This window comes from Eubalaena glacialis, chromosome 16 (assembly GCF_028564815.1).
Source record: "Eubalaena glacialis isolate mEubGla1 chromosome 16, mEubGla1.1.hap2.+ XY, whole genome shotgun sequence".
Classification (NCBI taxonomy): Eukaryota; Metazoa; Chordata; class Mammalia; order Artiodactyla; family Balaenidae; genus Eubalaena; species Eubalaena glacialis.
This window is the reverse complement of record NC_083731.1, coordinates 61863515-61889018: the sequence shown is the minus strand read 5'-3', so window position 1 is coordinate 61889018 and position 25504 is coordinate 61863515.

Genomic DNA, 25504 nt, shown 5'->3' with positions numbered 1-25504 from the left:
TAAAGTCTATTTTGTCTGATATGAGAATTGCTACTCCAGCTTTCTTTTGATTTCCATTTGCATGGAATATCTTTTTCCATCCCCTCACTTTCAGTCTGTATGTGTCCCTAGGTCTGAAGTGGGTCTCTTGTAGACAGCATATATTTGGGTCTTGTTTTTCTATCCATTCAGCCAGTCTGTGTCTTTTGGTGGGAGCATTTAATCCATTTACATTTAAGGTAATTATCGATATGTATGTTCCTATTCCCATTTTCTTAAATGTTTTGGGTTTGTTATTGTAGGTGTTTTCCTTCTCTTGTGTTTCTTGCCTAGAGAAGTTCCTTTAGCATTTGTTGTAAAGCTGGTTTGGTGGTGCTGAACTCTCTCAGCTTTTGCTTGTCTGTAAAGGTTTTAATTTCTCCGTCAAGTCTGAATGAGATCCTTGCTGGGTAGATTAATCTTGGTTGTAGGTTTTTCTCCTTCATCACTTCAAGTATATCCTGCCACTCCCTTCTGGCTTGCAGAGTTTCTGCTGAAAGATCAGCTATTAACCTTATGGGGATTCCCTTGTGTGTTATTTGTTGTTTTTCCCTTGCTGCTTTTAATATGTTTTCTTTATATTTAATTTTTGATAGTTTGATGAATATGTGTCTTGGCGTGTTTCTCCTTGGATTTATCCTGTATGGGACTCTCTGTGCTTCCAGGACTTGATTAACTATTTCCTTTCCCGTATTAGGGAAGTTTTCAACTATAATCTCTTCAAATATTTTCTCAGTCCCTTTCTTTTTCTCTTCTTCTTCTGGGACCCCTATAATTCGAATGTTGGTGCATTTATTGTTGTCCCAGAGGTCTCTGAGACTGTCTTCAGTTCTTTTCATTCTTTTTCTTTATTCTGCTCTGCAGTAGTTATTTCCACTATTTTATCTTCCAGGTCACTTACCCGTTCTTCTGCCTCACTTATTCTGCTATTGATCCCTTCTAGAGTATTTTTAATTTCATTTATTGTGTTTTTCATCATTGCATGGTTCCTCATTAGTTCTTCTACATCCTTGTTAAATGTTTCTTGCATTTTGTCTATTCTATTTCCAAGATTTTGGATCATCTTTACTATCATTATTCTGAATTCTTTTTCAGGTAGACTTCCTATTTCCTCTTCATTTGTTAGTTCTGGTGTGTTTTGGCCCTGCTCCTTCATCTGCTGTGTGTTTTTCTGTCTTCTCATTTTGCTTATCTTACTGTGTTTGGGGTCTCCTTTTCACAGGCTGCAGGTTCGTAGTTCCCATTGTTTTTGGTATCTGTCCCCAGTGGCTAAGGTTGGTTCAGTGGGTTGTGTAGGCTTCCTGGTGGAGGGGACTAGTGCCTGTGTTCTGGTGGATGAGGCTGTATCTTGTCTTTCTCGTGGGCACGTCCATGTCTGGTGGTGTGTTTTGGGGTGTCTGTGGCCTTATTATGATTTTAGGCAGCCTCTCTGCTAATGGATGGGGCTGTGTTCCTGTCTTGCTAGTTGTTTGGCATAGGGTGTCCAGCACTGTAGCTTTCTGGTTGTTGAGTGAAGGTGTGTCTTGATGTTGATGGAGATCTCTGAGAGATTTTCGCCATTTGGTATTACGTGGAGCTGGGAGGTCTCTTGTGGACCAGTGTCCTGAAGTTGGCTCTCCCACCTCAGAGGCACAGCCCTGATGCCTGGCTGGAGCACCAAGAGCCTTTCATCCACAGGGCTCGAATAAAAGGGAGAAAAAATAGAAAGAAAGAAAGAAAGAGGATAAAATAAAATAAAATAAAATAAAATAAAGCTATTATAATAAAAAATAAGAAAAAAATTATTAAGAAAAAATATATTAAGAAAATTTTTTTTTTAATTTTTTAAAATAAATGTATTAATTTTTTATAATAAAAAATAAGAAAAAAATTATTTAAAAAAATTTATTAAGAAAAAAATTTTTAATTTTTAAAAATAGAACATAAGTAAAAAAAATTAAGAAAACATTTCTTAAGAAAAAAAATTTTTTATGTAAAAAAAAAAAAAAAAACGGACGGACCGCAACCTAGGACAAATGGTGAAAGCAAAGCTATACAGACAAAATCTCACCCAGAAGCATACACATATACACTCACAAAAAAAGGATAAGGGGAAAATTAATATATCCTGCTCCCAAAGTCCACCTCCTGAATTTGCGATGATTCGTTGTCTATTCAGGTATTCAACAGACGCAGGTACATCAAGTTGTTTGTGGAGCTTTAATCCGCTGCTTCTGAGGCTGCTGGGAGAAATTTCCCTTTCTCTTCTTTGTTAGTACATCTCCCAGGGTTCAGCTTTTGATTTGGACCCGCCTCTGCATGTAGGTCCCCTGAGGGCGTCTGTTCTTCGCTCACACAGAACGGGGTTAAAGGAGCAGCTGCTTTGGGGGCTCTGGCTCACTCAGGCGGGGGGGAGGGAGGGGTACGGATGCAGGGCGAGCCTGCGGCGGCAGAGGCCGGCGTGACGTTGCAGCAACCTGAGGCACGCCATGCGTTCTCCCGGGGAAGTTGTCCCTGGATCACGGGAGCCGGGCAGTGGCGGGCTGCATAGGCTCCCCGGAGGGGCAGTGTGGAGAGTGACCTGTGTTCGCACACAGGCTTTTTGGTGGCGGCAGCAGCAGCCTTAGCATCTCATGCCCGTCTCTGGGGTCCGCGCTGATAGCCGCGGCTTGCGCCCGTCTCTGGAGCTCGTTTAGGCGGTGCTGTGAATCCCCTCTCCTCACGCACAGGGAAACAAAGAGGCAAGAAAGTCTCTTGCCTCTTCGGCAGCTGCAGACTTTTTCCCGGACTCCCGCCCAGCTAGCTGTGGTGCGCTAACCCCTTCAGGCTGTGTTCACGCCGCCAACCCCAGTCCTCTCCCTGCGATCTGACCGAAGCCCGAGCCTCAGCTCCCAGCCCCCGCCTGCCCCAGCGGGTGAGCAGACAAGCCTCTCAGGCTAGTGAGCGCTGCTCGGCGCGGAGCCTCTGTGTGGGAATCTCTCCGCTTTGCCCTCCGCCCCCCTGTGGCTGCGCTCTCCTCCGTGGCTCTGAAGCTTCCCCCCTCTGCCACCCACAGTCTCCGCCCGCGAAGGGACTTCCTAGTGTGTGGAAACCTTTCCTCCTTCACGGCTCCCTCCCACTGGTGCAGGTCCCATCCCTATTCTTTTGTCTCTGTTATTTCTTTTTTCTTTTGCCCTACCCAAGTACGTGGGGATTTTCTTGCCTTTTGGGAGGTCTGACGTCTTCTGCCAGCGTTCAGTGGGTGTTCTGTAGGAGCAGTTCCACGTGTGGATGTATTTCTAATGTATCTGTGGGAAGGAAGGTGATCTCCACGTCTTACTCTTCCACCATCTTGCCCCGAGTCCCCCAAACAACTCTCTTGACAGGGATTTCCTTTCTTTTTTCTCTTCTTCCTAACTTTATATAGCTGCAATTGTATACAGTACTAGAGTTTACTTTTCTTAATTTCTTCATTCTTTTGGATTGTTTTTTTTGTAGGTAGGTTAATAGTGTCTAATCTTTCATGGATAATTAATTATTTTTGTTTATTCTACATAAGAATATAGTGGACAATTATACAATTAAATAAACATGTTTGTTTATCAGCAACTTGCGTTAACATCTATTTTGTGCCAAGTACTCACCTAAAAATTGGCAGATGTATGTAAAGTGGTAAATAAGAACACAAAGCCTTCTCTCATGGAGTTCAGTCTGGGTGGGGAAAGCATACAAATAAACATAAATCCTGAAAGATAACATAATATTTTAAAGACAAACTTCTGGGTATATCTGCATAATATATTTCTTACATCCTGACTACATCTCCTTTTATCTCTTAATATGACAAAAATTTGTAATATCACTTTCTACAGGAAGATAAGAAAGACAATTTACTCCTTTAATATGATCATTCAAAATTTTTCATTTGTTGATAATTTAGAAAGATGTCTTTAGTTTTACAACTTATAATAAAAGCTAAATAGCTTCTTTGAAGTCTTATATGATATGAAAGATAATAATCTACATCAGATGTTTGCAAACATTTTCCATAAAGCAGATAGCAAATATTTTAGACTTTGCATTCCATGTGGTCTGTGCTACAACTACTAAATTCTGCCCTTGTGTTAAAAACATGGCCACAGACAATACTTAAATTAATGAATGTGTCAGTGTTCCACTAAAATATTATTTATCAAAACAAGCAAGAGGCCAGATTTTTCCCTGGGTCCATATTTTGCTGAATGCTGATAGATATATTAATTAGTTCTCTATGGTAATCTATTTTATAACATACACATTACTTGCATGACCAACAAAATGACTAAGTTGTTTAACTAGATTAAAAAATAATAATAATTTTTCTACTAACCATTCTGCTGAGTTTCCAAGTAGCTCCTGATTCTTTGTGCAGTGGTTTATAAGAAGGACCTAGAGTTAAACTGTCTGGATTCAAATCCCAACATTATAACTTTATGAAAAATATGACCTCAGGCTTGTATGTATTTACTTTAAGCTGTGATTCTCTTTACCTATCCAGTGATGATAGTAAAAATATGTACCACATAGTATTTTTTGAGAGATAATTCACATAAATAGCAGAAAGTGCTAAAATTCAGAGCTTGGAAAATAATAGGCACCTTATTAACATAAAGCATTCTTTTTGTAGAGTTATTAACTTCTCTAACTTATTTTGGGAATAATGTCCATAATGTGTCATTCACAAAAGTGTAGAGAAATTGTAGGCTACGAGAAAAATCTTTCTGTGAAAGCAAAACTGAATGAATGCCAATTTTTTTCTTTCTAATACCAGTGATTGAAAACTGAAGAAAGTTTGGGAAGAAAAGTTTTGAAGATATCAGTTTCCAAACATTTATTTTATATTCTAAAGGAGCAAAATATTGGTGCATTTTTTGCACCAATATAAATTGGTGATTATTACAGCTTCTTTTCTATTTAATCTTTGTTAAAAATGTGTCTGCATAAAAAGAAAACAGCAAAGGTCACATTATTGAAATATCATTTCACAATAACCAGTGATTGCATGGAACTAAAATCACTAGTGAGCAGTAATTACAAATAGAGACTGGGAAATGAATGTGTAATTGAATAATCTCTCAATTTTCTCAGTGAACAGGTTGGATGATTTTATATTCATGGGGTTCTGGGGAAGGTTTAGCTTATTTTTATTTTTTAAAAATTATTTTACTTTATTAACATTCATACCAGTGGAGTAGAAAACACGGTCATCAAAATACCTTTGATACTCATGTCATTCGATATACTGGAAAAGAGTTTCTGTCAAAGCAATACATGTGCAGACCTTTGGTGCTTTTTCTTATGATGAACATAACACAAAACACCAATGATGTGTTCTGTTAGTAAAGTGAACCTGCCAACAGCAGATCAATACCAGGGATGGATATCAGTGCTAAAGTATTCACTAATGGCTGTTCTAGGTCCTAGGGCAGCTGAAGAAGAGCAAATTGTATCTTAATAAGAGTTACAGGTCAGTAATGACAGTGAAATACAGAGCATAATGTAGAGAGTTTCAAAGTCATTTTTATCATGGAATTCAATCACTAAAATTTTATAGGATTGATGGGTTCTTAGAGTCTAACAAATCCTGTTTAATGTCCAATTATGTCACCACATAATGAGGTAAAAACTGATTATAATAATTTAATTGCTTTAACATTTGGTTTGGCAATAGGATCTCTACAATACAAAACTCCAAGGAACATCTTCACACTGGAGTTCATATAAATGCCATCCACTATTAAACTGGGGGTGAAATCTCCATAGACCTCAGTATCTTCTCTCCATCAGTCAAAGATGTGCTTAGAGGTATGCTACACAGAAGCCATGTTTGGCTGCAAAATTAAGGAAACCTCAATTAATTGTTGCTTACACCTGATATGAATCCAATTTCATAAGAAGCAAGTGTAGAGCTATAGCACACTTCTACAATCATCAGAGACAAACATTCCTTCGATCTTGTTGTTTTGCCCTCCTTAACACATGGCATTGATTTTATGGTCCAAGGTGGCTGCTCAAGTTTCAGGCATCTTGAACACGTTCTAGCAAGCAGGAAAAAAAATCTGGAGAAAAACCTTATGCTTTTTTTTTTTTAGCAAGATATTGCATACCACACTCCTATTTAAATCCCATTGGCAAAAACTTAGTCATAAGGTCAAGGAAACTGGGAAATGGTGTCATTATTCTGGGTGACCATCCAGAATGTGTCTATGTAAATATCAGACGTTCTAACACTAGGAAAGAAAGAGAAAACAAACTTGGAGTAGCAATTTAGCACTCTTTCCTACAGTTATCATAACTCACATATTGATGTTTAATGAAAGATCATCAATTAAAGTATTATAGAAAAATATATTATCATATATTGGGGACTGAGACACTCCCCAAATATCAGATTCAATGATCAAAATATTTTAATACAAAAATTTTAAAATATAAAAGCTTAGAAAATCAATAACTAAAATATATATTCTTCCTTTACTCATAATGTTCTTCATAGGTTTAACAAATATTCCAATGTATTAATATTAGGTAAATTACAATAACATTAGATATTAGATTATTGAGAGGGTGGGGGAAATAGGGAGAGATAGTAAAAGGATATAAACATTCAGCTATAAGATGAATAAGGTTTGAGAGTCTAATGTATAACAAGGTGACTATAGTTGATAACACTGTATTATATAATTGAAATTCGCTACAAGAGTACAACTTAGATATTCTCACCAAAAAAAAAAGAATAAGAAGAAATAAATATGTGAGGTGATGTATGTGTTAATTAACTCAATGGGGGAATCCATTCATAATGTATACATATATCAAATCATCATGTTGTATACTTTAAATATATTAGAACTTTGTCAATTACACTTCAATAAACCTGAAACAAAAGATATTAGATTATTGAAAATATAAATTGACATATGAAGGAAATAAAAACTGAAAAAAGAAATTGTGTAGGTTAAGTTAAATGTTTTACGCTTCAAGATGTAGTTCCCAAACTTGACTGCTTATTGGGATTATCTGAAACACTTTTCAAAGAGTAGAATTTTAAAAAGAATAGAATTACACCTATCCCTTCTGCTCCTGTGTCACTGGCAAAAGTTTAATCATATGAACACAACTATAAGAGAACCTTGGAAATGTAATTTAGCCATGTGCCTAGGAAGAAAGGAAATAATGGATTTTGTCTGACTGTCAGCAGTCTCTACAGGCTTATCCCTTCAAGATCAATATCAAGAATACTTGTGGCCTGTATGCCTTAGGTGCCTAGAATGCCTAGAATGAGTCATGTGCAATGGAGTTGGAATTACTTTTAGATGAATTAACCTCTGAGGTCATGGTTGATCAGTTCACACTGAAGCATCCAGGTTGTTTCAGGGAAGGCTGGACATCTCCAAGAAAATTGGGGAAATATTAGGAACAATAAAATGTGTTGGGTAGAGCAAATAAGAGTGCCAACTACAGAATGCTTTAAAAACAGGCATGACAATAACTATATTTGTTATCTGTGCATACGTAAGATCTAAGAATGAGTGGATTCAATACTATAAAACATAAGTAGCAAGTCCCAATATAATTGCCTTGTCACTTCTTTGCAACAGATAAGAATCACGCAATTCTGGAGTCTCTCTATGATAATAACAAGAGGAATCACTTAACTCTAATAACCAAAATATTCGTTGAGACCAATTGGATCCAAAATCTTACAGAAAACAAACTATATTTTGCTTCATTATTTTATCCTTTTTAAAATTTTCTATTCTGTCTCCTCAACTACACTGACGTATTCTTACTCATTATACATTATTATTTTCTTCATAGTAATAATTTCTATCTGAGGTAACCTCAATTTTTATTTACTTGTTTATCATTCATTTCTTTTATTAGAATATTAATCTCATGAGAGTAGAAATATTGCTTCCTTTGTATACTACTTCAACAGTTGGAATATTCCTGTACCATAAGGAATCCACAGTGAATTAATAAATGAATAGGTAACTGAATGAAAGAATCAACAGTAGAATGCATATAAAATTAACATAACAACAGATGTTTGAAGTGATTAATGGATCGCTAGATAGATATATAGATAGAAAAATATTCAGCATTAATTTTAGAGTGGAGAATGCTTGATAGAAGAACTAAAAGTTTTAATGCTAAAGATGGATGCAGGTGTAGTGGAACGATGTGTGTTAGGTTATGGTGAATCAACAGATAACCTCTATTCCTAAATTAATATATCTGGGAAAACTATATTATAGAAAATAGTAGAATCCTACATTATGTGGACTATTTCAGGTATTAGTAAATTGTAAGAAACTATTATGACCAACAGGATATTGTTTAAAAAGAAGCGACAAATAGTTTCTATCAACTGAGGCACATAGCAACTTAAACTTATCTCCCAAAGGAGGCGTACTACCTTTATTATAAAGCTTAATGAGTAGTATGGGAATAAAAATGGGCTGCAAAGATAGATTTTTCCTTAAATAATGTTTCCTCCATGTCTGCTTACATGGAGCTTACTTTCTGATGGTGCAGTAAGACAGTTCACTTCTTGGCTTATCCATTCTGTGGCAAACCTCCAGGATTTAAATATATTCAAATTCACCTCAGCAGTTCCTCTCAGTCACATTCCAGGGTATTACTTTAACAGAATCTAAATCTCCACTCTTTAATGACAGCTCAAGCAATTAACATTTCCTAAAGGGAATCTAAATGCAAACAGCTTATGCAAAGCAATATCCCTGAAGGAGACTTTAAGCACCTAACCCCTAAGGAACAACTTATGCAAACAAGTATCAGTTGAAGTAGTTTACCCTTAACAAATATTTATTCAAACTAATGCCCTCAAGCAAATTCTAAAGTCTAGTTACCACACCACACACACACACACACACACACACACACACACACACTTTCACACATATATACACATAAATAGATATCCTAAATTTTCTTCAGATAGAATGAAGAAACAGGAGGAAAAATAGGTTTAATCTCAGATATATCTTGAAATACTGGCTATTAAAAACATGCATAGCAAGGATTCCACCAAGTTTATTTTTATATGGTTAAATGAAGATTTTTAAACAAACACACACGCACATACTTTTTCATATTGGCACATGGCTACAAACACCACACAAGGCGTTTCTCATCACTCCTTTACAAGGTATATGTTTGGCTTGATCAATGAGTACTCTAGGCTTGCTTCAATTTATTGGAAGTGTAGATAAAAGCATTAACTTATCAAAATTATTTTATAGGATGTAACATCCAAATATGACTTTGATAATGTGATGTTATTATGCAGGTAAAGATAGAAATTGAAATCAGTGGTTGCTATTTATCCTTCAGTTATTTTTTTAATAGAAATGCAGGAGCATTAAAGATATACATAAATTCAAAAGTAGGAATTAAGAAGAGATAGCACTTAAAAATTACAAAAATATGTTTCCAATTTGATATCTCAGTATAAAGTTGGAATAAATCCTGAGAGTTCCAACAATTGGTATACATGAAATCACAACATAATAAGCAAAAATTGAACCTTAGGAAAAATATTAACTTGAATTTGGTATTAAAAATGTGATAAATTAAATAACAGCTGTATTATAATTGAGTGCTACAGGCTTTTAAAAAATACCTATATAAAATATTAATTTTTCATAAGGTGATCCATCAGTTTGAAGGATAATAGTACTAGATTTTTATCTGTTGAATGTCTATGTTGTTGAACCCAAGTTCATGCTGAAACCGTGCAACTCAGATTGCAACTTGAACCCATGGTCTTTTAATTGAGATCATACACCTGGTCTTAGGACTTAATGAAGCTCAGGTTCTTGATGTCTCATCGCAGAAAGAATTCAGTGAGAGAAAAATTGATAGGTGAGAAGTGGCTTTATTTAGAGTGAAGCACACTCTACAGGCAGAGTATGGGCCATTTCAAAAGGCAAGAGACCTTGGGAGAACACACTCCACAGAGGGAATGTGGGCCATCTTAGAAGGTGAGAGCCTCAAAATATGGTATGGTTAATTTTTATGTGCTGGGTAACTTCATAGGCTAATGAGAGGGAGGAGTAGTCCAGCTATTTTGGGGAAAAGGTGGGGATTTCCAGGAATTGGGCCACCACACACAGTTTGGCCTTTATGGTCAGCCTTGGAGCTGTCATGGCACCTGTGGTGTGTCATTTAGCTTGTTGATGTATTACAATGAGCATATACTGAGGCTCAAGGTCTAGTGGAAGTCGACTCATCTGCCATCTTGGACCTATTTGTTTCTAATCAGTTTATGTCGTGTCCTCGGGCTATGTTGTTCTTTTAAATGCTGTGCCCTGCTCCCTTTCCTCCTGTTTCACTTATGCTGATATGTAATTAAAATTTTCCACTAAAAATTTCTGTACTAGACTATTGTCATAATTTTATATAGTATCCAGTTCAATTCATTTATGTTCTTTGTAGATTTCTATCATTTATTCTAACCCTTCTCAATGGGCTTTTAATAGCATCTCCTACTAAAGCCAGTTATTAAATAAGAAAAACTGTTTGATATTCTTATTTATTGAATAAAAAATTATTTCTTTCCTTCTTGTTTCTCCCTCCCTAAAATGTATGGGCTCTTCATCAATCAGAGGAATGCATCAACTCTTTACTTGGCTGTAAATTATAGATAAGACTTTCAAGTGTGTTTCTTACCATCCTTTCAAGAAGTTTCATTATTCCTTCAAAAAGTTTCACAAAACACCTAGAAAACCATGCATTCTCACCTCCATTTCTTAAAGTATAGATGTTGTGTAATGTCTTTGCTGATTGATTTAAAAAAAAAAAAGCAACAGAAAATTCAGCCCCTTCCAATTATTTTTTTAAAGAACTTTTAAAAGGAGAATGAAATAAGATAAAGTATGTGAATTTTTTACCAGTTTTCACATGTGCAAAAGATCTATAATTCACAAATGCCACAAATTTAAGTGAGTTATATGCAGGTACATTCTATAATTGAAATAGCACAGAAAGCTCTAAGCACTGTGAAAGGATTTATTTTTGTCCTCTACACTTTAACTCTGTTTCAGTGTATTTCCAACTATATTTTCCTGGAGTTATTTGCTTATTGATTGTACAGAGTGTTTTGTCGGCAGGATGAACTGTATGAGAAAAGAGATTTCATATACTATACTAGAATTTGGCACAATATTTTTCTCTTTTGTAATACTAACAGATCAGAACTTGAATCCTAGTGGAATTAAAATAGTAAGAATAGAATTCTAGTCATTAAAACCAGTGACAGAGAAACTGTCCCATTACATTAGTTTATTGTTTTTTAAAAAATAAAACATTACCTCCAGCCACTCTTCACACCCCCTGGTGATTTATGGAACTTTGATCTTGAGCATATTTTTTTGTTTTTTTGGTAACTTTTGAATGTAACCAGTTTATACATCAGTTTATACGTTTGATGGTTAACTCATATTTTTTTTAATACCTCATTAATTAGAGCTCTTCCTCATCTTTTCATCCTGTTTCATTCTGGTGTCTGAATTTTCTGATTAAGACCCAAGCTTTTATTTGGCTGATTTCAATATTGCCTGTTTTGCCCTTAAGAATATAGCTGCCAAATCAGATGGAGGGATACTGGACATCTAGGAGGACAGATGTATTCAGTAGAATGCTCAGGATGACCACAAGCAACTAATTAGATCCTCTGTGGGGAATGTTATGCCCTTGAAATACTTTTGTATCTTGTGGTTTTAAAATCTTTAGAATAGAACTCTGACGCTTATTGTTAAAGCTAACTTTGAATATGTATTCTCTACTTTTTAGAATGTATGTTACAGAAATGAGAAATGAGCAGATAGGTCATGTTGAGCAGGACTTAATATCACAGCTAAGTGTAAACTTTTAATTTATCTTAGTTTATCCTCACTTAATCAATTCACATCTATTTGACAGCCTAAAGCATTAACCTTTTGAAAGCTGAATGCATCAATTTGTAATGCCTGTTAAATCATGGTGATTACTAAGGTTTGCAGGATTTTAAAATGTGTTTACTTGTTTTGCAAGATTTGTTTTGCTTCTCCATGATTGCTTGGATCTTAAAGAAAATTGTAGCCTAAATTTTTTCTATTCTACAGCTATGTATAAATTTAAATTTTATCCTCTATATCATTGTGTGGCAATGAAAAGAGAACACAATGAAGGACTGGGTGTGGGGCAAATTAGAAAACATGCTCCTTAATCCCAGCAGGAAGAAAGCTGAATCTGGCCTATACATCACTGTCTATTCTTCCCTGGTTTACCAGTCCGATAAATTTTTTTTGTTTTCTTTGTGATGAAATAAAATATGGAAGGAGGTCAGGAAGGAGGATATGAATCTTTATGCATATATAAAGAAATCTCAGGAGTAAGGAATTAATTATTCTCCTTAAAAAAAAGCCTTTCAAATGTCTCAGAGGACATTCAAAGTAGGTATTTGGATAGCCAGGTCTGGGTTGAAAGAAGTATGAGCTAGAGATAAGTGGAAAACTATGAGGATAAAGCCACAAATGAAGACAGCATAAAATGGTGCTAAGTTTTGGAAAATGGAGGGTATTGTAACCATAGAAAGAACTGTTTAGTTGGTTTGAAATTCAGATTTTCTACTTCCACATGCAAGACTTGAAGATAATGCTTCCATAGACCACTGCTTCCTCTTTCTCCACAAACACTTGGCATTGGTCTTTAGAGTCGGGCACTACAGAAAAATATAAGATGTGAATGGTTGTGCTGTGTTAAAGAATGTTTAAGTAACAATTTAACGTATTAAGTATCGAATTAGCATACTACTACAAAATCTAAACTAAGTGAGAGTTTAAGTAAGGTGACAGGAAGCTCCAGATACATATTAACAACATTCTGATCCAGGGGGACAAGAATACAAAACTTATTATTCTTCCTAGAAGAGGGGACAATTCATCCTATCTTTTGGCCATCTTTTTTTTTGCCTAACTAGCAGTGACATAAATGCTCTTATGTGGCTCCCCTAGATTGCTGGATTTCTTAGCAGTGTACGTTGTAAAAATAGAATGGGCCAATAACTCAATAGTACACTGGAACTGAATAATGAAAAAGAGTCAACTAATATATAAATGTGACAATTATATTCTACAGAATGTCCAATTATACACAAATGTATTAATCTTGAGAAAAGTTTAACTACGTTTTCATTTCAGCCACTATAATATACAGGGAGATTAAACGTCTAAGAGCTTATTTTTAGGGTGGTGTAATAATTAAATGTATACAAATTGATATAAAGCACTTACCCCAGTGCTGCGCAGACATTAAGCAACTAAAATATGTTAGTTATTTTTATTACTATTATAATTTTAAATATTATTAAGAATATAGGATTGAGTACAGAATCTTTAATAAAAATTTCAATTTTGAAGGGAACGGTTTACAATTATAAGTGAATACGTAGCCTGAAGTAAATTAGAATCTGAGGTAAAAGTTTCTTTGGTATCAAATATATGTTATTCAAGGGCAGATATCAAAAATTTCAATTACTCCATTGTAATTTATTTAGTTATTTCCTTTTCTAACAAAATCAAATCCAAGAAATAATCAAGGAAAACTTTATTCTATTTTATGTTTTGCCTTCCTTCAAGTTATGTTAAAAGCAAAAATGTTTTTTAAAAAACTATAAAATAAAACCTGACCACATTAATATATTGATTTGGTACTCAGAACCATTCACTATTTCCTTAAACCTTTGGGGTCAAAGTCCCAATGCCTCAGTATAGCATGCAATGTCTGTCATAATCTGGCCCTAGCCTATCTCCCTAACTTTATTTTCTCAAATCCCAGCTCCAGCCCAGTATACATACCTTCAAACACAAACATGGCGTGTCTTAGTCTTACTGATGTTATTGCATTTCTCTAAACATAATAAACTATTTCAGACCTTCCTGGTTTTGTACATTCAGTTCATATTCTCAGAATCTTGCATTTTCACTCTTCAACTCTAAGACTTTTCCCTATTTAATAAAATAGCAGTGATGCTGCAAAAATAACCACAAAAATTATAACAACATTATTTCTATTTGAAGGAGTCTAAATTTTTGATGGTTTTAGAGTTGATATAAACATGTTCCAAGAAATCAAAACATGCTAGAATTTAAAAGAACGATAATATCCAGTCCAAGTCCTTTCTTTAGGCATGATAAGTTTATCTTAATGAAATTGATTGTTGCTGATTTTTTTTAATACTTATGTACACAAAGGAGGATACTATGTAGAAGAATTCAGATGTGTCACGATTCAATAGTCTAACCATCAAAATGTAGTTTCTTCTTTGAAGCAGAGTACTTTATGAAAGACGTTTCTGCCACCAACTCTTGGTTTCGACTTTCATGAATTTACTACAAAGCTCTAATTTGCTTTTGTGATTATTTTTCAATTGAAAATAAAGCAATTTGTTCTGATTACATAAATAAGTATGAGATAAATGAATATCATTTTAAAGAATAACTTTCCTTACATTTATTTGATTTTCTTGTGAGTTTTGAATTATAGATAAATGTTATTCTTCTAATGCTAGAGAATAAACCTTAGAAATGACAATATTTTGAGATATTGAGAAAACACATCCTTGCATAAAATTATGTATTATAGGACAAGTTTATTATCAGTATATCTCAGGAAATTTTTCTATGCCTTTCACCTGTTAACTAAGGTGATTTTTTTGGTGTATTTCAAGATTACCACAATAAATCAGATTTGTATATTCGCTACAGATTAATGACAGTGTGACTAAGTTTAACTTTTAAATCAACCTCAAAAATATGTACACATGCAGAAAACGTGATGAGAGTACTGGTAAATAAAATGTTAATTATAGGGGGCTTCTCTGGTGGCGCAGTGGTTGAGAATCTGCCTGCCAATGCAGGGGACATGGGTTCAAGCCCTGGTCTGGGAAGATCCCACATGCCGCGGAGCAACTAGGCCCGTGAGCCACAATTACTGAGCCTGCGCGTCTGGAGCCTGTGCTCCGCAACAAGAGAGGCCGCGATAGTGAGAGGCCCGCGCACCGCGATGAAGAGTGCCCCCCCCTTGCCATAACTAGAGAAAGCCCTTGCACAGAAACGAAGACACAACACAGCCATAAATAAATAAATTAAGTAATTTAAAAAAAAAAAAAAAGTAGATTTCTGTCCTTTCCCCATCCTTTCAAAATCAGAGCCTCAAAGGGTATTATCTGGGAATCTCTTTAAAAAAAAAAAAAAGTTAATTATATAAAAATTAGCACTTCTCAACCTCCTGCTGACAGTAACCACCATGCTAAAAATCTAAGTCATTTATGTCAAGAGTAGTATTTATGCCAGTGACTCCAAAATCAGTTTACTTTCTTTTCCACAGTGGTCTAATACTCAGAGGAATATTTTATTGTATGCTTGCTCTTAAATATGTTTATTTTATTTAAAAGATATCTGCTGATATAATTATTTGGATTATATAAGTTATATAAGTGTTAGAGCAAGGTGTTATATAAGTGCTAGAGCAAGGTGATAATGCTCATGAATTCCTGAAATAAAGTGTTTCCTTTTGGATTCGGTCTATCTGAGACATTTCTATGCTTCCACAATGGTATGCAGAGCAGATATGAGTTTTTGTGCAATATGAGAACATCTCTGATTATTTCTGCTTTGCACTCTTTCTATTTAACAAGGAGATTTGAAATAAATTAGATAGTTTTACTAATATTTGATTGCACATATATTTTTCAGGTAAAAAATGTTACTTAAGGTGGAGAAGTAAATATTTTCTAATTTGAGTAGAAAATCATCAACTATAAAAGTTTATTTTTAACTAGATGGCTGATTTTTTCTATCCAAGATATACTTAGAATTTTATCATACTGATACAAAATGCATATATATTTTTTCTATAGGTAACAAGTGAATTGGATTTATAAATGTAGTTTAATTGAGTTTTGTTTAAAAAAGGGGAAACATTCTTACCACTTAAGATAATGAAATTAATGACATGAATAAGGTGGGCAATGATAGCAATTTGTAATGTCTGTAACTAGGTATCAGTGTCTTAATTTAGTGCACTCTAAAATGTATTACCGCAAGCTAAAAAATGAGATGATCTGACATGCTGCGTTGATCAAAAAATGCATTTAACAAAAATAACATATTACTTTAAAACATATTGGAGTTTACAGCTTTCTCTTCCTTTCTTTTTCTGAATAATTCTTACTCTAGCACACTTCATAATGAAGTAGCACCCTCAGGCCTTGAATATGCCTTTAGATACACAGATACACATTGCTAGAAAATGGAATAATTGCTTCCAGTTAATAATTTGCAAATCAAAATACTTTGACTACAGTGTTGACATCACATAACAAATGTGATTTGATTACAAGAAGTTAAAATTAATTTAGTTGCAGCATTGAGCAAGCCAATTAGATTTAAATAATTGTAAGGAAAATTTGGAAAATAACCATGCTTTTCTAACAGTTAACATTTTTATAAATGTATCAAAACTAAATTAAGAGTACTAAATGTCATCAACATAAACATATTTCTATATTTTTTTGTTCATCCTCATCCCATTGTGTTTACTTTTGAAACCTGAACTATATTTAACTCATCAAAAGGAACTGGCACCTATTTTTATACATATACATCTTTCTTCATGGGGGATACATCAGTGATGCTGAATACTTATGACTGGCCATATATAACTTCCGAATTCAAGCCCTAAAACTGTCAGTGATGATTTTCACAGTCTAGGTGCATTTTTTTTTTTTTTTTTTCATTTCTAAAGGCTGGCAATTAGGTTAGGGAATGAGATTGTAAAGGAGTAATTTAAGTAGAACACTTTCCACTAAAGTTTCTTTCTGACTCTACTTAAAGGTAGTAAAATAAATACATGAAAAAAAGGAAAACTTGAAAAGGTATATAAGTAGATGTTTCCATAAGTCAACTGCACTACCCGTATCCTGATGTGTGAATATCTTATCGTTGCTACCTCCAATTCTGACTTTGTACATACAGGTAAATGACTCATAGTGTCCTCAAGCATAACTGAGATTTGTATTACAAATCGAAAGACTAATATTCTCATATTTTTAACATAAATTTTATTAAGATTTTGGTAAGAATCCAGAGTTCCCAGCAGAATACCAACAATAGACAACAGAAATTTATATTTATACTCTCTGTTCTGTCATTAAAAAATGACTTGGAAAAGTAATAGAATTAGTACATTTCTCTTCATGTTCTCTTTTGTTGTTTGTTTTTTAATCTGAAGGAATTTTTTTTTTTTCAAACAAGGCTATCAGTAATGGGAAGGATTGATTAATCTGTATATTTGTACTGGGTTAATTATAAAAGGGTTATCTTGTTATTTGTGATTGACTTTGTAAGTACAATCAACCTGTGTCTTAGCCACAAGACAAATTAATTATGCAGTGATCCTATTTTCATCATATTTCTAAACTGTCCATCAAGAATTAAAGGATTTTGTTGGGTTATTACTTTTGAAATAAATGAGAAATTTCTATTTTCAAATAAGCTGCTACCATATTCACACAGCTGTTTTTTATGCTCTGCTATTGCTTCCAAAAGTGAGAGGGAGAGACTGAGAATCTCCTTGAAAATTCTGGTGCAAGTACTTCCTTTTGATCTATTTGTTATATTAAATATAGAGTATCTCATGTTGCTCTTTTCTAGGATTTCAAGTTACTGTGCTTTTGCAGTGATATGAGAAAACAACTTCGTCAACACGAGTTCAAATGATTTCTCTCATTTTTAAACCAAAATCTTTTCTCACTGCAGATAAGAACTTGAAGTTTTTTATGGTAATAAAATGGGCTTTCAGGTCAGATAGACTCGAGTATATATTTCTACACAGCTATTTGCAGAGGAGGTGACCTATGACAAAAAATTTCAATTTTCTCTTTTGTACGTATAGAATTACGATACCTATTTTCAATCAGTACTGTGAAGATTTTATTAGATGATATTAAGGGTTCTTGGGAACATTACCACCACTAAGTATTTGTTCATGAATTTGATATCATTCTGATTCCTATTGTTAAGTATCATAATTTTTCATCTTGAGCGGACTCTGCCATTCTCTTGTAAGCAACTGTTCAGACATCTAACAGTTTCCAAGCAGGCAAGCAAACAGCACAACCAGACAGGCATTGAGAGTCAAAAGCCTCTAAATAAGAGGCTAACAAAGTCAACAGATTAAATTCCATTAAAGAGATGTAAAACCGCTCAACTGACATTATCTGCACAGTGAAGTAACTGATTAGAAGCACTGAGGAAGTGCTGAAGACAATGAAAGATGACTCCCAAAATTAAAAAAAAAAAAACAAAAAAAAAAACTAAGGAATAGGAAGAACTTAAGAAAGTCTCACTGGAAGGGCAAACAGATCTAAGAGGAAGCATATGAGGCTATAAACCACAGTATACAGCAACATACCTATTTGGAGATAAAAACAAGTCACATGAAAGTTTCAGAGGCATTTACTGCCTGATTTTAATAGAAGGTGTATATTATCAGGTAGTGACAAATTACATGGAAGAAATTATGGAGGTCTTTTAAACCAGAGAAATTTTATCTTTACATAAATTTTGGGTCAGGTAAGATGGCAGAAAGCCAGTAATATTAAATTCATATAGTGTAATAATTGAGGCCATGGACCAGTGTGGTAACTGTGGAAATAGACACTAAGGGATAAGTATGGAAGATTGATGTGACAGACAAAGTTGATGTAGGTAATGAAGAAAACATATTTCATCATATCAGACTGAGAGTTTGAAAACAGTAATATACAGAAACTAAGAAAATGGAATATGAGCTAGCTTGGGAGAATAAAATGTTAACTTTGGTTTGAACTGGTGAGCAATTTGAAGGTTTCAAATGGAAATGTTTATCAACTAGATTTTGGAAAGTCACGAGTGAATTAATTCACATGTGAAGTTCTCTAAGCACTTTATTATGCAAGATAGAAAAACACTGGAAAGAAATATACTCAAATATACTGTTTTTCTTTCACATTTTCCTTGATTAAATTTCATTTTTAAATTGAGGTGGTTAACCAGATGAGCTGTCTAGGAAGCTAATTAACATTTTAAATATGTTCAGTTCAAATTTAGGAATGATTTTAAGTGAATAAACTATGATTAGGTATTATTATTTTGAGATTCTCACCAAAATCTTGTGTTTTTTTTTCAGGAGCAGTGATGACATCATATACAGATATATATATAATGTGTTATATATATGATATTTTAAATAACAATGACACTCTACGAGTGTTCTCCAGATAACTTTTCTGACATTAAGTAATCAGAATTTAATATTGAGTCTGAATCTTATGCATGCATGGATGATATAAATTAATATGTATTATGTGTTTAGATATAAAAACTAGATAACATGATTTACATCTTCTAAATTCTCACACAATTCTCACATTCAAAAACTAATCAGTTTATAGCAGCAAGTGATGAAATTAATGAGAGCAAAGAAGAGGAGGTAATTGTAATTGTGGCTTTGAGTGGATGAGAGACATCTGGGAAGGCTTTATATTCTATATATTTTAGCAGGGCCCGACATGGCTTAAAAAATATTTTTCCAGGTGAACAATAAGAGTGAATTCATTTTATGGAGGGAGAAAGTAATTTCTAAAATAAAAACAAAATAATTAATATTCTGAAATTAAAGTGGACTGTTTAATAAAAAAAAAATCCATCTGTGTATCTAATAGGAATTTCCTTTACCTTCTAGTAACAACAATCAGAAAAATATAGGAACTTAAAATATATTAATTGACTTCTCTCATGTAAAAGAAATCAAGAGGTATGCATTGCTGATCTGATATAATAGCTCCTTGTTCACAGGGACAAATATTCTATTCCATTTTTGTTCCACCGTCCTTAGCCCAGGTCTCCATTTTCAGATTTGTCTCATGATCCTTCTAGATCCTAAGCAGGAAAGCAAGAAGTGGGGAGAGCAAAAAGGTATACACATGAGCTATATTCAAGATTCTAAGGAGCTTATTCAAGATTCCCACACAGTACATGCTGTTTTTTACATATTAGCAAGACTTTCTTACATGGCCACATCAACCTGTAAAATAGACTGGGAAATTTTTAAAGTTGTTTACTTTGCTACCTGAATAAAATGAGAGTTCTGTTCCTAAGGAAAAGAGAGGAAGAATTTATTTGGGGTAAAGAACTAGCAATCTTCACTATGCATTTTCAGGAATTCATTATGAATCCTGAAAACAGAACGAAATATATATATATATATATATATATATATATATGGTACAAATGAAAAATATATGGGAATTCATGCAAGTGTCATTACATGTAATGTTACAGACTAGGAAAAGATCATGACATAGATGACATTTGTTTTCACTCAGTAGTTAATGCACTGTTTTCAATTAGGGTGTCAGTATGATGGCAATCTGACACCATTATTGGCTTGATCAGCCCCCCTTTACACATATAAGAGGTGGTGTAGGAACCACAGTCATTCACCATGTGATTCATTTGGTAGCTATTGATAGTATCTAAAGTGTACTGCATAGTTAGAGGAAGAGGTTTTTTAAGTGTATAGAAGCTGCATCATAGGACTTATTTCCTATGCATTTGTCTTTAAAAATCTATAGAAATTAAAAATGGAGTTACAAACCAATATTACGAGAACACTTTTTAAATTTTCTCATGTATTTACCTTTACCAGAGATCATTATATCATCATATGTTTTGAGTTACTGTCTAGTGCCCTTTTATTTCTACCTAAAGACTTCCTTTAGCGTCTCTTGTAGAGCAGGTGAAGTGGTATTGAGCTCCCTTTCCTTTTGTTTACCTAAGAATGTCTAAATTTCTCTTTCATTTTAAAGGACTGTTTTGCTGAATATAGAATTCTAGGTTGACAGGGGTTTTTTGGTTTTTTGTTTGTTTCTGTTTCTTGTTTTTTGTTTGCTGGTTTTTTGCCATTGAAATACATTACCCACTGCCTTCTGGCCTCCAGGATTCTGACAAGACGTTGACTGATAAATTTATTGAGGATCCCTTTTATGTGATGAGTCACTTCTCTCTTGCTGCTTTCAAGATCCTCTGTCTTTGGGTTTCAGCACTTTGATTATAATGTGTCTCAAGGTGGATCTCTGGGATTATCCTACTTGGGATTCATTGAACTTCTTGGATTTGTGGATTAAAGCATTTTATCAGATTAAGAAATTTTCAGCCATTATTACTTCAATTTAATCCTTGTGCTCTTTCTAGCTTCTCCTTCTGGGACTTGCATCATGAATGTCTTTTCTCAGCAGGAAACTGATTTGAGTTCTAGAAACTCAGAGGGTTAGAAAAGCCAGGTGTGTTGAAGAGTCCCAGAGTGAGATATGAAAACAAAAACCTGTAGATTATTTGAAATACACTAGCTGGAACAGTTGCCCATTCCTTCTTGCTTCTTCACTATTTCTGTGCAGTGAACTTTGTGAAGTCCAGGATACAATGGATCCTATCACTCACTCTCCACCCCTACCAGCACCTCCAGAGATAGATATACAAATCAGGTGAATAAAGGAGATTCCACTCTAAATAAATTATATGGACTGTGTGTAAAATCACGGGATATCTTGTGTGAGTGCTTAAGGATTTTTGTCCCTAGCTTAGAAGGTCTTAAAGCATGATATCTAATCCACGTAAAGGAAAATCTGCTGAACAGTTTTTCCCACCAATACACACAAACCTCCAAGAACTCAAGTTGTATTTCTAAATATCCAACAGGGATCATCAGACAATTGTTAAGAGGTTCATTTAGAATGCTCAGAGACTATTGTGATAGCCTTACAAGGAAAAGTTGTCTTTGAAAGTATGTATGCCCATAGACAACAGCAAAGCTTCTCAGATTGGCCATAATCCAAGGTTGCTTTTAATTTACGAGGGTATGATCAAGAAATATAGTACAATTAGAAAAGATTTTCTATTTAGAAGCTCAAGGAAGAGGAGAATACTGCAGTTGTATTAAACTATGATGACATGTTTGTTCTTGTCATGGCTTTTCATTTTCCTGAAGATTCTAATTACAATTCTTTCTATTACAATGTTTTCTTTATTCAATTTTATTGTTGTTGTTGTTGACAAACTTTCTTCTGAAGTTCCATGCATCTTTGTTCAATCTGCTGACTGGTTACTCACTAGGACAGCTACTAATCTGCCCTCCTGAATTCCTTTTTACTGTCTTTCTACATTGTTCCCTCAGTTTGTGGATCACTGGTCTTTCTTTGTCTTGGTTTCTTACCTTCTTTTAACAATGGGGATAAAAATCATTTAAATACAATTAAATTCACAAGACAGTGTGTGTTGGGAGTATATTTTCTGAGCTCATATGTGTCTGTTTCTTGAATTTTGCCCATCACACTTTAATATTTCAGCTGAGTATAAAAATTCTATTAAACTTAACCATTCTTCCATTGTCTTCTCAAATTCTTACATGGTATATTCTTTGTTTACTTTTCTAACACCTTGATTATCATAGAAAAGAAATTGAATAATTCACTGCGTAGGTCTCTGTAGTATGAGCCTTCAATCAATCTTCATCTGTTTCAATTTTTAGAAACAGTGATAAAAGTAAAATAATGACAGAAAAGTTCAAGTAGCTTATGATCCAGTGCCTCTAAATGATTGTGTTAGTTTGCCATTCTAAGACCTTGAAAATAGACAATTCTGCTTATGGAAACATGTTAAAGAGTGCATGTATCTGGTTTGTTTACCTTGTGTCATTAACCATTATGCAATGCCTAAGTAACCCACCAAACCCTTACTGAACACCTACTTTATGCATTACACCATGATAAATGCTGTTTCCAGAAGTCAGAGGGAATTATGTCCATCTATGAACAGTAGAACCTTAATTTAACAGAATCACTGGCTTAATTAGTCTTCATTAAAAAAATTCTTTTTGTTCCCATTTCTAAAACCTACTCACCAATGCACTTGACACACCAAGGAATAATAACGAATTCCTTTTCTCATGACCCCACATGCACTTCTGCTGCCACCTATTGATCTGTATGCTCTTATGAGTGAAGAGCTTTTCTTTCTAAGCCACTATATGCCAGTTATAATTGTTTCTATAATTTCATTTTTAATTGAATATTTTTAACAAGGTAAAATTTTTAATTGCAAATAGTATTATTGTTACCATGAAAACTAAGTTGAACACTTCAAAAATTTGTAAGTGTAAAAGGCTAAAATATCGCTGTCTTATTGAGTGTTGTAGTAAAAAAATTAAAATGATAGATGACTCTATGGATACTGTTTATGCAAAAAACAAAACACATTGCTCTCTAACAAGAACACTCTGCAATACAAGGTAATATATAGTGAATGTATTTTATATGATTTAACATAAAATTTGTGAATATTGTATGAGTCATTATTTATAACTTCATGCTTTAAGTGACTTTTTGACTAATTAATCAAGTACTGCTTCTGACATTGATGATTAAGATGGATTTTATTGTAATTTACCAAATTAAGTTAGAATATTTTCCTTCTGCACATTCATATCACCACACAAACACTAAATATTTGAACACCTACTACATTTACATGATATATGCAAGTGGAGGAATGAGTCAGGAATATTGATAATCTAGAAAAATATTTGTTTTTGAAAATAGATTTCCATTACGTAAATTTCCCAATTGTTGCCTGTATTTCCAATTCACTGAGCTATTGGATAGCTAGCTAGCTAGCTAGCTAGCTAGATAGATAGATAGATAATAGAGATATAGAAGAGTCATAGGATGTTTAAAACATTCTCAACATTAGAATAGTCAGTCTACTAAAAACAAATCTGTTTAAGAGAAACAAATGTTACTATAAAACTCAATATCTTAAAACATAATACTTAGGCCTCTCTCCTTGGTTTGCAGTTGGCCACCCACTTGCTGCCTATTCCCATGGCCATCTCTCTGCTCACGTGCACCCCTGCTGTCTCCCTGTGTGTCCAAATTTCCTCTTATAAGGACACCAGTCACGTTAGATTAGGGCCCACTCTGACAATTTCATTTTGTTTAATCACCTCTTTAAAGGTCATATTTCCAAATATTTACATTCTGAGGCATCGGATTAGGACTTCCAACGTATGAATTTTGAGCAGACATAATTCAGCCCATAGGATTTTAACTATTCTGTGGGTGTGGAGAGACTGAAGCAGTGGAAGAAACTGAACTGTAGGACTAGAGGTCCTTCATTAATAAAGAACTTGAATTTTATTTTTTACAGGGTGAGAGAACTGGATCAAATGTAATGTAATTATTCCTGTTTTACAGATCTTTTTGGCTGAGTTCTGTACATTTCCTATTGCTGCTGTAAAAAAATACCACAAATTCTGTGGCTTGACACAACACAAATATATAATCTCATTGTTCTGAAGGTCAGAAGCTTGAAATGGGTCTTAAAGGGCTAAAATCAAGGTATTGACAGAACTGCTTTTTCCAGCCTCTAGAGACTGAAGGCGTTCCTGCCTTTGGAGCCTTATATCTCTGACCTCTGCTTCCTTCCTCACATCACCTTTTCTGACTCTGACCTTCCTTTCTACCTCTTAAAAGGGTAACTGTGATTACACTCTTCCCATTTAGGTAATCCAGACTGATCTTAATTTATTACATCTGTAAAATCCCTTTTTGTCATGTAAGGCAAAACATTCACAGGCTAGAGAAATTTGTATGTGAACATCTTTAGGAAGGCCATTATTCTGCCTATTATTTGTCCCAACAAAATTTTTAATTCTATGTAGCTTTGAAATCCTGTGCTTGGAAATAAATTTGAGAACATCCAAATTCATTCATATAAAAGAATTAAATGTTTATCTTCATCAAGAGTTGGGCAACCATATTGATGGTTTATTCAAACTGATTTAAAATGATATATTAGACTCTTTAATTTACAGTTTTGTGAGCTAGTTAACACTGGAGACCTATTACCCATTTTTTTTTTTTGAAAGCCATGGAATAGTTCCAAGAATGAAGCTCCCCACTGATTTAAAAAAAAAAAAAAACTATATATATGAACCAATTAGAGCAGAGGGAAAACAAATAAGACTACAGTTGTGATAACTTTAATCTTCATATACTTAAATCACTCAATTTTAATATTTCATTAATGCGGGTCTTTTTTGCTTTATACTTCAAAAGAGAAAAGATCCTCAGTGTAGTTTGTATTTGAAACATTATATAAAAGATACACAGACTTCTTGTATAAATTTAGCGGATGTTAAGGAACTCCACACTATGTTCACTTGGAAGTATTCCACACACATATTATGAAATTATCGATTCACTTGAACTAATGACTAATCCTAGTAGTCATGAGCAAATATTAGTGTCTCTTATTCTTATTCATTTTGATTTGTAGATAACAGTGTGTATCATGGCAATATTGACTAATGGTGCTTTCCA